Source organism: Pantherophis guttatus, chromosome 2 (genome assembly GCF_059756535.1).
Source record: "Pantherophis guttatus breed Tessera chromosome 2, ASM5975653v1, whole genome shotgun sequence".
In the NCBI taxonomy this organism is placed as follows: domain Eukaryota; kingdom Metazoa; phylum Chordata; class Lepidosauria; order Squamata; family Colubridae; genus Pantherophis; species Pantherophis guttatus.
The window spans coordinates 46,443,089-46,459,734 of NC_142064.1; the positions used below are offsets into that span (position 1 = coordinate 46,443,089).

The window sequence follows — 16,646 nt, forward strand, 5'->3', positions numbered from 1 at the left end:
ACATAAAGGAGGAGCAAAGGCACGTGAGCCTTTGCAGGAAGCAACTTTGTTTGTTCTTGTCGGTTTAAATTCTGAAACTCCATTTTGACTCTGTGCTCTGTGTGGCCTTGCAAAGCCAATTGCCAATTAGGTCTTTGGCAGCCTGTCAACGGAGATAAAGGTGGGTGCTTATCAGCCTTATCCCGAAGGACTGTGGCAGACTTCTGTTGGACTCTTTACCAACTCTTTGTGACTCATTTGGGACTAATCGTGTGCTTTTTACTGTCTCGGGAAGCCTAGGTCAGAACAGTTTCAACATGTTTTTATACCTAAAACTAAGAAAGAACACAAATAGTTTTATGTTTTTACATAGATGAACAACTTTATAAATCAAATCAAATAAAAAAAATAACTAATAGGGCAAATGATAAGTATATATGAATTTTGTATCACTTTTCATATGATTTGGTACTTAATTTTAGGAAATCTATCTGAAACTTTTTTTTTCCAAAGGGATTCCTCTTGTGTTATGTATTTTATGATCAAGGTTCTTGCTCAAATTCTATTTGGTTTTGGATTGTGGATTTTAATTCATGTGTTGAAAAATTTAGTCACTTATAAGTCTATAAGACAACAGTCTCAATATGTAGAATTTTGAGAGCATATTATCAGTAGTCTTACAAAATAGTTGCCATTGATGAGGTGAACAAACACAAAAGCCTATATCCCGGAAGGAAAGCCAAGTCAAAGGCTATCAGGTCTTCTCAAATTTCTAAGTGGCTATTAATGTACCAGAGGAATTGTTGGATATACAATACAGAGACATTTTTACTCCAATGTTGATCATGATTCCTGGGGAAAGAACTGGCTATTCTAGGTATTGTATTTTACATCCTCTTTGCCAAAATTGTCTCTTACACGATGGCCAAATTTTTGCTGTCATCTAAGTTAGGGTGAGTTGTTGTGGATTATAAACATTTTTGAGGCTCATAATGTTATTGAATAATTTAATATTCCATAATAATAGCGTAGTGTAGTATATTGTGTTTGTATATAAATTTAAAAGTAATTGTTTGCTAATTAGTATGGTTAGTTCTTTAAAGTGAATAAAGCATTGTTGTATTTAATTTTAGACATTGTCAATGATCAGCAAATTGCATTGCGATGGTACTAAACCATCACAGCTGCTCAGAGCTCTGTTGGTGATAAACATTAGATATCAAAGCAAAGACATCAGCAGACATCAGAATTGTGAATGACGCAGCACTCTTAGCCTGAATGAGCTCCTCCAGGATTTTGGCTGCTAGGAAACAAAAAGAAGAAATGATTGAATTGAGGTAACTAGGACTCGTCCAGCCGTCTGGGATAATCATTCTCAATTAAGACTTAGGCTATTTTTTGATAACAACAATGACTAATTTAAAGCTGGATTCTTGTCATCACTTTGATTCTTCTAAAATCACTCAGCAACAAAAGAAGTAAAATTCTAAAGTATTTAAATGTAAATGAAATATAATTATAAAAATATTAAGCAATGCCCTGAAATATACCATAAAAGAATATAACAAGGATACATGATAATTTCTAAAATAGCAGTATTTTAACAGATTAACAGAGTTGGAAGGGATCTTGTAGGTCATCTAGTCCAACCGCCCGCCCAAGCAGACCCTACACCATTTCTGACAGATGACAGTCCAATCTCTTCTTGAAAGTCTCAAGTGATGAAACTTCCACAACTTCCAAAGGCAAAGCTGTTCCATTGGTTGATTGAAAGCTTTATATACATCTGCACTTGCATCCTAACACTGCACCCGTTTACTTAAAAATGTGTCTCCTTATCTATTGTAACCAGTTGGGCTTCAGGCCCAGGTACAGCACGGAGACAGCATTGGTCGCACTGGTGGATGATCTCTGGAGGGCTAGGGACAGAGGATATTCCTCTGCCCTGGTCCTGTTAGATCTCTCGGCGGCTTTTGATACCATCGACCATGGTATCTTGCTGCGGCGCCTCGAGGGGTTAGGAGTGGAGGCACTGTTTTATGGTGGTTCTCCTCCTACCTCTCTGGACGCTCGCAAGTGGTGTTGGCGGGGGGCAGAGGTCGACCCCGAGGCCCTCACATATGGGGTTCCCCAGGGGTTGGTTCTCTCTTCCCTTTTGTTCAACATCTATATGAAGCCACTGGGGGAGATCATCCGTGGTTTTGGGGTGAGGTACCATCAGTACGCTGATGATACCCAGCTTTATATCCACCCCGAACCAGCCCAGTGATGCCCTCAACGTGATGTCCCAGTGCCTGGAAGCGGTATGGGTCTGGATGGGGAGGAACAGGTTTCGGCTCAACCCTGTCAAGACTGAATGGCTGTGGGTACCGGTATCTCAATCCGAAGGAGAGGTTCCATCGTTGGCTATAGAGGGTGAAGTTTTACCCCCCGTAGACAGGGCACGCAACTTGGGTGTCCTCCTGATTCACGGTTGAGTTTAGATGATCATATATCAACCGTGACGGGGGGTGTATGCCCAGATTCGTCTGGTGTGTCAGTTGCGCCCCTATTTGGACCGAGATGCTCTACGCAGAGTTACTCATGCACTAGTCATCTCCCATCTTGACTACTGTAATGCTCTCTACCTGGGGCTGCCCTTGAGGACCACTCAGAGGCTTCAGCTGGTGCAGAATGCGGCCGCGCAGGTTGTGATGGGAGGGTCCCGATACTCCCATGTTACACCTCTCCTGTGTAACTTGCATTGGTTACCGGTTGCTTTCCAGGTGAGATTCAAGGTGCTGGTGATGACCTATAAAGCCCTACATGGCTTAGGCCCAGGATACTTGTCGGACCATCTGCAGCCAGCAATGGCTTCCCATCACCTGGTGCCTTCTCCAGGTGCCATCAGCTAGACAATGTCAGCTGGCGGCCCCCAGGATGGATTTATACTAGGTTTCCTACACTGACAGAATGCTTGCCACCTTAGACAAGATAAAGCGAAGGAAGGAGGAAGGACATTTAGACTTGAAAGATTCTGTTACTATAATCTTCTAATACAAGTAGTATTAGCATACATGATGTTCTAGTCTAGTCTGCCTTGAAGAATTGACATTAATCAGTATTAAATTTTAGTAAATAAAATTTACTAAATAAAACTTACAAAACAGATCATACAAAATAAAAGGCATATATCTCTCGCCCCTTCTGTTCAACATTTATATGAAACCGCTGGGAGAGATCATCCGTAGTTTTGGGGTGAGGTATCATCAGTACGCTGATGATACCCAGCTTTTTATATCCACCCCGAATCAGCCCAGTGATGCCCTCAACGTGATGTCCCATGCCTGGAGGCGGTGCAGCTCTGGATGGGGAGGAACAGGCTCCGACTCAACCCTGTCAAGACGGAGTGGCTGTGGGTACCGGCGTCTCGGTTCCAAGGGAATATTCCATCTTTGGTCATGGGGGAGAGGTGTTGCCCCCTGTGGATAGGGCGCACAACTTAGGCATCCTCCTGGATGCACGATTGACCTTAGAAGACCATGTCACGACCGTGACCAGGGGGACATTTGCCCAGATTCGTCTGGTGCGCCAGTTGCACCCCTACCTGGACCGAGATGCCTTACGCATGGTCAGCCATGCACTCGTCACCTCCCAGATCGACTATTGCAACGTTCTCTACATGGGGCTGCCCTTGAAAACCACTCGGAGGCTTCAGCTGGTGCAGAATGTGGCCGTGCGGGTAGTGATGGGAGTGTCCCGATGCTCCCATGTCACACCCCTCCTGCGTGATCTGCATTTGCTACCGGTTGCCCTCCGGGTGAGGTTCAAGGTGTTGGTGATCACCTATACAGTCCTACATGGCTTAGGCCCGGAGTATTTGGCAGATCATCTGCGGCCAGCAACAGCTCCCCATCGCCCGGTGTGCTCACACAGAGAGGGCCTACTTAGGGTCCCATTGGCCAAGCAATGCCGGGTGACGGGCCCTAGAGAGTGAGCCTTCTCTGTAGGCGCACCTACCCTCTGGAATCAGCTCCCCTTGGAGCTCCTGGTGGCCCCTGACCTTCGCTCTTTCCGCCGTGACCTTAAAACATGGTTGTTTCACCAGGCTGGCCTGGACTGAATGGGGTTTTAATGGGAATTTTAGTTTCTTTTATTGTTTGAATTTTAATCTGGACTTGTTGCTGCTTATTGTTGTGAGCCGCCCTGAGTCCTCGTGAAAAAAGGGCAGCATATAAATCCGATAAAATAAATAAATAAATAAACTTCAAATTATTTATATCAATCTCCTCCAACTTGATGCCTTCAGAAGAGTTGGAATTACACTTGTGAAATTTGCAAGAACCATTGACTGTGCTGACTGGTTATTCTTGTAGTTATCCTTTCTATAAATTAGCAGTTTGGGAAGATTTGGTCTGTGTCATATAGAGAGAGAAATATATCCTTATCTCAATATAAAAAGACGACATTTTCTTAAAGAATCTTAGAGAGCTGTAACCATTGATGACATTAGATCAAAACATAATGCAAATGGGAACTTTAGTTCAGCCTGCATTTTGTCTTACCAATCTCCAGTAATAAGCAGGTGGCAGATGTACTTTTGTATTTTTACAAAAGGAATATTAATGTCTCTTCACTCTCCAGATTTAATTCCTTCAATGCATTGCTCAAGGAGAAAAATAAAGCCATGTAAACAAGAGGAGCATCATAAAGAATCCCTGCATTATACCACCAGATTCTTCTGTTCTAAATAATGAGAATCAATTCAGGGCACAACCTGAATCTGCATGCACATTCATTTCACTTCGCAGAACATCTCAGGTTGCTAGTATTAGTGCCTAGTCCTCTCTTGTTTCGATTCTCAAGTTCTTAACGATTTTTCAATCCTTATTTTGATTTACAGAGCTCTGCCATCTATTGGTCCCAAGTGAGATTTAATAATATGAAGCCTTCCATAAATAATAACAACCAGATTGTTCAGCCATTCCTTTGTGTCCAAATGTATATTTGCAGGTGGATAATCAGGATTGCATTTACCAAGCAAGCAAAAATTTAGCCTTTCATGTTACAGATCCCCAGCAACCCAATATAAAATTGTCACCAAAGGCAGACAGCAGGGATTGGTGGGTTGGCCAACAGAGAACATACCAGCCAATTGCATTTGAGCAGGCAGACCAGGTTGCCCTGATTTCAACCATGGAGTGGAAAAAAATCATTATATAAAAGAGGAAAATTCTTGCTTTCCCAAAAGCCAAGAGATGGATTGAGGACAATATACTGTACTCCATTCCTACCTTCCCGAAATGGTTAGTGGCAAGTTATTATGTTGGGGCAAGCAGGAAATATTGATCAGCCCAACTAGGCTAGAAAGCTAGTTCCTGTGATGTGGACATTATGTTCCTGTTAATACATCTCGAAATAGCATTTGCCTTTTTAGCAACTGAATCACACTAATGGTTGTAATTCAACTTGTGGTCTACTAAAACATATTCTTTTGATATGTGCTTCTGTCTAAATTGGTTCCCCCATTCTTCCTTCTTAGTAATAGAGTTTTTGTTCAGTGTTCCAGCTCGCCAACCTTCAATCTATCATGCTACTTTTCTGTTCGGTTCGGTTCAGTTTGGTTCCATTCGGTTCCGTTCCATCCCATCCCATCCTGTTCCATTCTAATCCATTCCATTCTTTCATTTTCTGACCTATAACTTGCTGCATTGGCTGTCTCATTATCACTGTTCTCTTTTCTCCTCTTCTAAACACATTCTTCTGCTGAAAGAGCTTTTATATAATTGGAACAAAGTTGGCCTTGAAGGTTAAAAATCTGTGCCAAAGCGTAATTAGAAGTAAAATATCATATGGAAAGAAAAGACAGCTTTGGCAGAAGCAAGTTCACCTGCTGCAATTTTCCTTACCTGGATTTAAGACATGCTAGTGACTCAATTTCCACTATAGTCCTTTTGTCATAATGTGCAAATTGAAGCTTCTTCCAGGCAGTCATTGTGGACCTTTGTGTCCCAGAGGCCTCTAAAGTGACAATTTGTATAGCCAGGAAATAGAAAAGCAGCAGCAGTTAGATGCACTGCTGGATTGCCTCTGGATTCAGAAGAAAAAGGAGAAAAGAAAAAAAGAATTAAAGATGTTTTATCTCTAATCATTTACATGAATGCACTGAACCAGTTTCACTGGAAAAATGGACACTCCAAGTAAATTCAATGGTGGATTTTCCAGCATGAAAGAAATTATGTGGACACCATACACTGAAGAGGGGGTGGGAGTAGGGTGAAGGTGGCCATTTTTTTCTGCAGTAATCCTGGTGATGCAGTACCATAATATAACCTCTTTGAAAGGCCCTGAACTTTGGTATAGTAAAATAGATTACTTCTATTTGTCACAGCGGGTGGGGGGAGCAGTGTATAAAAGGAAGAAAAGCTTCTCTCTCTCTCTCTCTCTCTCTCTCTCTCTCTCTCTCTCTCTCTCTCTCTCTCTCTCTCTCTCTCTCTTTACATATAAACCCCAATCATACAAATTTAGATGGTATTTCTATCTCAGCAGCTCCTTAACTTTGCACTGGAGAATGAGGCTAAGTTATAAAGGTACTTATCAATCTGGCCTCCCCGCCCAGAAGAATGAAATATTTGGGAGGATATTAAAAAGACAAGATAGAATATTTCCCCTAAAGGAGAAATGGAAAAAAACTTTAAGGGAGGCAGAAACGAGCTCCAATTTCCCTGCTCCAAGCAGAAACTGAGGAGGCCAGTTTATACAAATGCAGATTTGATAATCCATTCAGAAAGATTGGGTCAGGAAGAAACTTCATATAAGCAACACAATAAACAACATAATCAAGCCAGAGGTTGACAAAATTGGCTCAGACAAACACCTAGGATTTGCATTTCCCCTTTCGCCTATAGAGCCAGCCATGACCCCTACATGACCCCATAGGAATCCAGAAGGTACAAAAACCCACCCACTCTAAACTCCATTTTGTCAGCTGTCCCAGAATCACATGTGGCTGGTGGTTCTGCTTCATCAATAAAGGGAACCTTTCTTTCCAATCAGCCTCCAGCCTCCATTTTATTTCCAGTGCCTTTCTCCCATCTTGGAACTGGACCTGGGTATTTCTTCCAACACTATTATATATCAAGAAAGAAGATATGAAGCCTTTCTAAGTTTTGTTTGCCAAATACTAATACTTTTGGTAACAAATCCAATAATTCAAAAGATACAATCAGGGATTACAAATTCACTTTTCTTTTCTGCTTTTTAAGGTCATAATGTCAGCATCTCTACTTCCATAACAGTGAAGAAGTGAATTCAAACTATGGCCCAGAGAGATGAATCACAGAATTAATGTGTGAGTAGGCGTAAGTGTAGGCAGCTGAAATGAGGAGTGAATAACAGAGCTTACAATGTCTATAAGCAGTAGCAGACTGCCATTCACTCAGGATGTTTTGGAACAGAAGCTAAACAAACACAAGCTCTTTTTAAATCTCCCCAGCTACAATGAAAATTATCAGCTAGTTTGCTTTTAATGACAAGATTGGAAAGAGCTCCTTGGTAATAAAATCATGCCCAAAAAGGATTAAAGAAACACTCCGTTTCTACCCAAAGTAAATGCAATCAGCTTGAATGTAAAGGAAAGCCAGATTCATCACAACAATGAGACATACTTTAGTTTCTATTCAGGAAAACAACCATCTGGCGATGATAGCATGGATGTTAAAACAAATAATAGGTAGATCAAGGAGACGAAGACTGTGGTTGAAAAACACTTTGCTTAATTAGATCAGCAAATGTCATGTCAAAATAATCTAGAGTTAGACAAAGGAGATGCCATTTAATTTGAGAAAAGTTTCTGTGTTAAAGATAGTTACAGGCTTATAATGGGAGATTGAAAAAGAAAGAATCAGAATTTCTAATTACCAGAACTTTGAATTGCCATATGTCCAATCTCTTCTGTGTTCTAACCTGAATATATAAATTATCTGTATGGAATCAACCTGGTGGCCGGCCTATTTTGTTTGGCAGTGGTGAGTTGCCCCCGATTCGCACCGGTTCTATAGAACGGGTGGTAAAACTGGTGGGAGACTCTGCCCACTGACCCTCACGTCATCAAAACGCTTGTGCAGAAGAGCGCGTGCGCAGCCCCATTGCAAACCGGTAGTAAAGGTAAGTAGAACCCACCCCTGCTCAAGAGGTATTCATTTTTATTAGGTATAGGACTTTTTAGGCCCAATTCTACACAAAGTGTTTTAAGACAGATTTGTGCAGTTGTGTTGGGAAATATTGTAAGCGCTGCATTAAGGGTCAAATGAAGAATAATTTAAAGAGGTTTTTTTTTTAAAAAAATAAAACTTTTGGGAAATTATAACATAATAAAAAGGGATCACAATTGTTAGGAATAACAAAAAGGTATAATAATGTAATATGCAATGTTTCAACTACTGCAGTCATTTGTTTTAGTTTTAGTATACCACAGCGCCAGTAATATTATGGTTCATGAAGCCTATGTATGCGTATCAGTGGTGAAATCTAAAATTTGTTACTACCGGTTCTGTCGGCGTGGCTTGGTGTGTGTGTGTGTGGGGGGGGGGGTAATATGACTTTGGCAAAGAGGTTGTAAAAAAATGCTTTCAAAAGGCTCTGACAATCCAAGCTGAGTTGCCATATCGGCAGAGGCTTTTTAAAAAACTCAGCTTGGATTGTCAGAGGCATTTAAAAGAAAAAAAAGGTTTTTTTCTTTTAAAAGCCTTTGACGATCCCAGCTGAGCCATGCGATCATCAGAGGCTTTTTTTTTTTTTTTACTTTTAAAAGCATTTTTTCCACTGAAGAGGTTGTAGAAAAAATGCTTTTAAAAGTAAAAAAAAGCCTCTGATGATTGTGCGGCTCAGCTGGGCATGGGATGGGGGGCAGGGATTTATGCTACTGGTTCTCCGAACCACTTGCCTCCATTGCTACCGGATCGAGTGATCTGGTCCGAACCAGGAGCATTTCACCCCGATGCATATACAGAAAATGTGCAAGTGTGTAGTAGTGGCAGATACTTAAATACTTATCAAGGGCTTTATTATTGGCAGCCTATATAAATGGACAGTTGGCAGAGGTGGAGGTCTCGCCTCACAATCAGGAGGCTGTGAGTTTGATCCTAGGTAGAGGTAGATATTTCTCTTTCTGGGCACAATGAGGCTATATCTGCTGAACAAAACTCTGCATTGGTGACAGGACGGGAACCCGGCCAGTAAACACTCAGCTCCATTTAGTTGCCCAGACTCCACCCTGCAAGGGGTTATGGGGTCATTAAAAGACGAAGATTGGTCTCTCTATTATTCTAAAACCAGCAGATATTTATCAGCACAAATTGTCTAGCTCCATCTTGGTTTACTAGCCATATTTTTCTTTTCCATCTCTAGTACTCCAGCAACAGTTCTCCTTTCCTAAGAATTCTGTATGTGTGAATGTATTTATCTATTTCAATCACAGACATAACAAATGTACCACAGATGTAATTTTCTCAGTCTAAGCTTTTCATCTTAATGTACATTTTATGTTCCATGGAGATCACATGGCAGACAGTGCTGAGCTGTATCATTCTATTATACACACTTTATACTACATTTATAGACATCCTAATTTTCCCCTTGATGAAATATTGCAGTATCCATTTTGTAGCAGAATCTGTCCTATTTAGGAAGATGTCTTCCCTGTAATAAGTTGGAATGAAATGGATGCTAAGGTATAATCGTTATACCTTAGTATAGAGAGCTGAGGAGTACAAACAGAAGGCGATCATAACACACTTATGTGCAGAGCTAGGTTTGGAGAAATTCTTAACATTTCTTCACTTTTAACTGATAATGGCAATTTTAGGAAATACTTTACAGTTTTCCCGTGTTTCCTACATCAAAATTGTAGAAAATTATTCTTGCACATTGCAGGATACAGTAATGTTTGCAGCAATCATAGGTCCGTAGGGACTCACATGAGGGTTTGGAGAGCCTGTGGCTTGGGTAAAAAACATCTAGGCTGAACAAACTATAACCAGTTTTTGTTGTTGTTGTTGTTTTTCTATACTGTGCAGGCAGAAGTAAAAAGCAACAAAGTGTCTTTCCTTAACCGCCAGCTAAAAAATATGTGTTCTTGATTATTTGTTGTTAAGCCTTTGGATTCGTTCAAGCTTCAGTACTTCACTTCCAGCTGGAGGGTAACTTATAAAAGAATTGCTATCAATTCTTTTTGAAAATAAAGAAAGCTCCATGTTATATTCGACACAGACCCTGACATAATTTCCGTTCTTTCACGTTGCCTTATCTTGTTCGGCAGATGCTGAACAATTTGTGAAACTTTTGAAGCACCATCAGGTACACACAGAGAGATTGCTATTGAAGTACCATTTTCCCGTGATTTTCTCTCACCTTCCTGCTGTATCTTGATAGCGACACCTGCTCTTTTTAGGGTAGCACTGTGCTAGTTGGGTTTTCAAGTACATAATCTATCTTTAACAGATAAATTTAATGAGGTTTTTCAAGATACAAGCTGACAGAAATCAAATCTCACTGATCTAATTAAATCACTGGCTCATTGATGCAATGGCACCAGAAACTTAATCTTTGGTCTTGTAGTCTGTATTATAAATTCAGAAAAATAATGCCATGACTTATTAATTTCACACTTCGTGACAAGACACAGTCCTAACTGATAGCAAAAGCCATTTGACAATTTCTGTGAGAAGATTTGTGCTTTTGTTGTCTCTCTTCTTTTAAACACCAATAGCTTTCTTCCAAATGTTGATTAGATATACCCCATTGGGATTTCCATTGACGTCAGTGGACTGTATTGTTTGTTTGCTGCTTTGGCTAAACTTTGTCTACAGACTTGCTTTGAATATTATCATATCAATTAAATGTGCAAGCATCCTATGCTGCTGAAGTTAAGAAGGACATCCCAGAGTATTTCGTTAGAAATTAGTACTTCTGAATTCAATGGGACTTGCTTTGTAGAAAAGATTCTTAAAACTGAGCCTAAATTACAAAGATACATCATAAATTAATATCTTTATATTTGCTTCAAAGTGTCTCTATCCATATCTATATGCATGCCCAACCTATAATTATTCCTATATCTCCAATAGGTAGGTAGATAGGTATGTAGATAGTTCTTACCTACCCTCCTAAGGGACATTTAGTGACTCTGAATAAAGGTTTAGGACAGGGGTTCCCAAACGGGGGGCGGGGGTTGTGTGCTCGCACCCCCTGGGGCTGAGAGACGATATTCCAGGGAGTGTGAAAACTTGGGTTTAGAAGTTTCAGAATTATAATGTATATGCATAATAATATGCATATAATTATTTACTTTTATAAGGGGTGCGAGAATATATCAGAAGCATTCTAGCGGTGCAGGGTATAGAAAAAGTTGGGAACAGGGGTGAAATCCAGCAGGTTCTGACAGGTTCTGGAGAACCGGTAGCGGAAATTTTGAGTAGTCTGGAGAACTGGCAAATGCCACCTTGGCTGGCCCCAGAGTGGGGTGGGAATGGAGATTTTGCAGTATCCTTCCCCCAGGAGTGGGGTGGGAATGGAGATTTTGCAGTATCCTTCCCCTGCCACACCCACCAAGCCACACCATGCCCACCAAGCCACGCCCACAGAACCGGTACTAAAAAAATTTGGATTTCACCACTGGTTGGGAACCCCTGGTTTAGAAAATGTTTTAATTTGTTTTGAGATTAGTATTCAATTTAATGCTCACATGATTCTTAGATACAACTGATTAGTATAGCAATGTTGGAAGATACTTTATTTAATACATAATGTTGGTTCAATCACTTCAATATTCTTTATATAAGTCTTTTCTAATTGTGCACTGAAAAAATATGTGGGAATACAATTTCTTTAATTTCCACCAGAATGGGAAATTATTTTTCCCAGTTTTTTAAAAAAATATTTTTACTGACATCACTTCAAACTGGAGTCTTTAACTGGAGATTCCAAGTATTAAATGCAATATCATGGACTCTTAACAGCATTTAACTTCTTACTAGCCTGCATGTTATGATCATTGTTTCAGTTATATCCAATTCCACCTTGGTCTTGTTTCTATTTGAACATCATCTATTTCATTTGGCTTCAAGCCACTGCCTTTAATTTCGAAACAATTACCTGCTAAGTTATCTAAAGAGAACACTCTTCAATAGGGCTATTTTAATGGCAGGCACATTCATGCATAAGATTTGTCCAGCAATATGAACGCACACAACTGTGCCATCAATATGACTGAGACTTGCCAGCCTGGTATCTCAACCCAACACCTACATTTGGAAAAAAAACAAGAACATACACAGTAAATACAATGGCCTAAAAGGGGCGTTGGTCCTACCTGATACGCTCCTTCTCGTTGAGTGGAGACAGCAGCCAGGATGGGTAGCAGCAGCCAATCAGCATGAAGGACTGAGTCTATCAATCACATCAAGTCCCGCCCTTGTTACCGGGCAGACCCGCTTTAGGCGAAGAACTGAAGAGATAGACTCGGCGTGTGGGAAACGAAGAACAGAGTCCAGAAGAAAAAACAAGGTTGAAAGCACCAGACTGAAGAAAAAACACTAAAGGGAGGGTCTGGCTGCTGTCTCCACTCAACGAGAAGGAGCGTATCAGGTAGGACCAACGCCCCTTCTCCATTGAGAGTGGAGACAGCAGCCAGGATGGGACATACCCCAGTTCACTGTCCCGAAGCCGGGGTGGGACCAGACTGGTGCGAAACATCCTCCCCAGAAATGACCTGTTGTAACACCTGTCTACCAAATGCAGCCTCCGCCGAAGCAAAGGAGTCAATTTTATAGTGCCGAATAAAGGGAACAGGTGAAACCCATGTCGCCGCCCGACAAATCTCGAGCAATGAAGCCTGAGTAGACCAGGCAGCCGACGTAGAAGCACTGCGGGTGGAGTGCGCTGTTATACGTGCCGGTCGTGGGAGAGAACGGAGGTCGTATGCCGAAGCAATGGTTTGTCGGATCCAGCGGCCGATTGTAGATGAAGTCACGCGAAGGCCCAGGGAAACAGGCAAGAAGGATACGAACATCGACTCCGAACGGCGAACCCCAGCTGTTCTCTTCAGGTAAATCCGCAGAGCTCGTCTAACGTCCAAAGTGCGCCAACGGCGTTCTCGAGGATGAGTCGGTCTGGGACAGAAATTAGGTAAGATCAGCTCCTGGGAGCGATGAAACACCGAATTGACCTTCGGGATGAAGGTGGGGTCCAGGCGGAGAACCACACGGTCAGCATGAAACACACATAGATCAGAGCGAATTGACAAGGCGGCAATCTCTGAAATACGGCGGGCCGAAGTTATGGCCACCAAGAAGGCGACCTTGCAGGATAACAATCGGAGGCTCGTTGTCCGCAACGGTTCATAAGGAGGACCCATAAGCGAGTTCAACACCAACGGCAAATCCCAGGTTGGATAGCGGTGTAACACCGGGGGAGACATGTTAGAAGCACCCCGGAGGAAGCGGCGAATGAGAGGATGTTGGGCCAAGGATGAGAGAGAACCACAGCGAAGGACTGATGAGATAGCCGCTACCTGGCGCCTCAAAGTGTTAGGAGAAAGGCCTTCCGAGAAACCCTTCTGAAGGAACACCAACACGTCCACAATAGAAGCCTGAAGGGGTGACACACCATGACTGGCACAATACGAGCAGAAGTCACGCCAAGTAGCTGAGTAAACTCGCTCTGTCGAAGGGCGGCGAGAGGCTTGAATAATCTGAATCACGTCGCCTGGAATATTCGCGTCACTCAGACAGCGCCGCTCAACCGCCAGGCGGTCAGATTGAGCCAAGGCAGATCCGGATGGTACAAGGCACCTTGAATGAGAACGTCCTGATCGTGTGGAAGGCGCCAAGGAGGGGCGACTGAAAGAGACACAAGGTCCGCAAACCAAGGCCTCCGAGGCCAGTGGGGAGCCAACAATATCACCTCCGCCCGCTCTGTCAGGATTTTGCGAATGACCCTGGGAATCAGCCCGGTCGGAGGAAAGGCATACAATAGGCCCCGCGGCCAAGGGGATCGCAGAGCATCCGTGGCAACGGCCTGAGACTCCGGGTATCGGGCGAAGAAGAGAGGTAGCTGGGCATTCAGATGCGTGGCAAAGAGATCGATCACAGGAACGCCGAATCGCTGAATCAGACCTTGAAAAATGCGAGGATGAAGCTGCCACTCTGCATTGTCCACATGTTGTCGACTCAGCCAATCCGCCTGAGTGTTGCTGGTTCCAGAGATGTGTTCTGCGCGAATGGAGCTGAGATGGCGCTCCGCCCAGAGACCTAACTTCAGCGCTACAGAAAGCAGGGACTTCGACCTGGTGCCTCCTAGTTTGTTGAGGTGTGCCTTTGCAGTGACATTGTCCGTGAGCACCAGCACGTGTGCCCCGGTCACCAGGTGATGGAAGGCCCGGAGGGCAAGGAAAACAGCCTGCAATTCCAGCCAGTTGATCGGACGGGCGGCTTCTCGGACAGTCCAAGTTCCTTGAGCTATCTGCCCCTGGCAATGAGATCCCCAGCCGAGAAGACTGGCATCTGAGGTGACCACCACTCGTTGAGGCTCGAGGAAGAGGGAGCCGGCCGACAGAGCTGGCGATGTCCACCATCTGAGGGACCTGCGAACAGCTGAGGGAACAGGAATCGGCCTGCTTGATGTGGCCCTGCCCGCCTTCTGAAAAGGTAAAAGGAACCATTGAAGCTCCCGGGAGTGGAGCTGAGCCCAGGGAACAATGGTTATGGCCGAAATCATCTTCCCCAGGAGTTGGGAAAGAACGTAAGGTGAAACAGCCCGACACCTTTCAATTCTAGATATTAACCCTCGCAGACTGTCCTGTCTTTCTGTAGAAAGAAAAACCCTCCCCTGGACAGAGTCAATGAGAGCCCCCAAATGGACCAGGGAAGTACAAGGGATTAAGTGGCTTTTCTCAAGATTAATCGAAAAGCCATGAGAGGCCAAGGTCTCTAGAGTAAGCTGAAGATCTCGAGTAGCCTGTTGTAGGGATGAGGACAGAACCAGAATATCGTCCAGGTAGCAGAGAAGCCGAACTGAACGAACCCTGAGGGAAGCAGCTAAGGCTGCTAGCACCTTAGTAAAGGTGCGGGGAGCAGAGGAGAGGCCAAAGGGAAGGGCCCTGTATTGATAGTGGACCCCCCCATAACAAAATCACAAATAACGCCTATGGGAATGACAAATTGGAATATGCAGATAGGCCTCAGTGAGATCTATTGAAGAAAGGAGATCGCCCCTCCTAACGCCGTCAAGGATGGATTTTAAGGACTGCATCTTAAACTTTCGGTATACTACATACCGATTCAACCGTTTAAGGTCCAGAATGGGTCTCCACCCCCCCGAGGACTTAGGCACCAGAAAAACCCGGGAATAGAAACCCGTACCCCGTTGATCAGGAGGGACAGGTTGGATAGCCCTGATGGAAAGGAGATGCTGTACCGCAGCGTCCATAAGGACACGTTTTTCCGGATTACGAGAAATCGGACAGCAAACAAAGACACTCGGAGGAGGGGAAAGGAATTCAATGGCCAACCCAGATCTTAACGTGGCCAGGACCCATTGATCGGAAATAGATCTCTCCCAAGAGGCAGCAAAGAGGGCCAATCTGCCGCCTATGGGAGGACCGGAGATGCACTTAGCGACGGCGTCGGTAGGAACGACCTCCTCCCCCCCGAAAGGGCCGTTTAGACACGAAGGGCCTACCACGAACAGACCTATCCTGAGAGCCACGGAATCTAGTAAAGTTAGTAGGAGGCCTAGAAAAACCAAAGGAGGAAGACCCACCCGCATCGTTACCTCTAAACTGAGAACGAGGGGTGTAAGGGGAAAAACGGGACTCCCCCCTGCGGAAAATAGGAGCTAAGATCTTCTTTTTGTCTCTCGTTTCAGTGAGAAACGGCTCCAAGGCATCTCCAAACAACCTGGTACCCCCAAAGGGAACCGAGGCTAAGCGCCATTTGTGTCTAGTGTCCGCTTGCCAATGACGCAACCAAATTAAGCGGCGGGCAGCCACGGAGGAAGCAAGAGCTTTAGAAGCGAAGCGGGCGGCAATCAAGGAAGAGTCAGCTGAGAACTGCAGAGCTGCAACAATTTTGTTAAGGTCCTGTTTGATACGTAAATCATCAGGCGACAATTTTTCCTGCAGCTGTCGCAACCAGAGCAGGGTAGTCCGGTTAAAGAATGAAGCTGAGGTTGCAGCTCTAATAGCCCAGGCGGATCCTTGGTGAGCCCGTTGAAGGACTAAGTCCGATCTACGTTCGTCCGGGCGAAGTGCCTCGTCCGGATCCCCTGGAACGTTGACATTAGGCAGTAAAGCGACGATGGGCACGTCGACAGAAGGGATTTGGAGGATGGAGTCCAATTCTGTGGCCACCTGGAAGTTCCTTCGGTCATTGGCCGAGGGCAGGACGGTTGAAGTAGGAGAAGACCACTGCCGCTTCACTGTGTCCAAAAAGAGAGGTGGGGTTGGCACAGATGTAGTTGGTCTGGCAGGTTCGACAAACATGGGATCCAATGAGTCAGCTGGAGATGCGGGCACAGGATCAACGACTGGAGAGGACAAACGAGCCGTAGAAACAGCTTTAAACAGAAGCGACTTGAACAACGATTGCGGAAACAGCCCCGTAAAGGAGGGCTGGTCCGGAGGAAGATTC

At 43.9% G+C, this 16,646-nt stretch overlaps 1 long non-coding RNA gene across 1 annotated transcript in view; it reads right to left on the reverse strand.

Annotated features, from left to right (window-relative positions):
• Window positions 1-972: 972 nt before the first annotated feature.
• LOC117674603 (uncharacterized) overlaps window positions 973-16,646 on the reverse strand; it is a 71,430-nt gene continuing 55,756 nt past the window's right edge. The window contains exons 2-3 of the long non-coding RNA XR_015731888.1: window positions 5,868-6,048; window positions 973-1,282 (exon numbers count right to left, since the gene is read on the reverse strand). This is a non-coding gene — a long non-coding RNA (uncharacterized LOC117674603). The remainder of the gene's footprint in view (window positions 1,283-5,867; window positions 6,049-16,646) is intronic.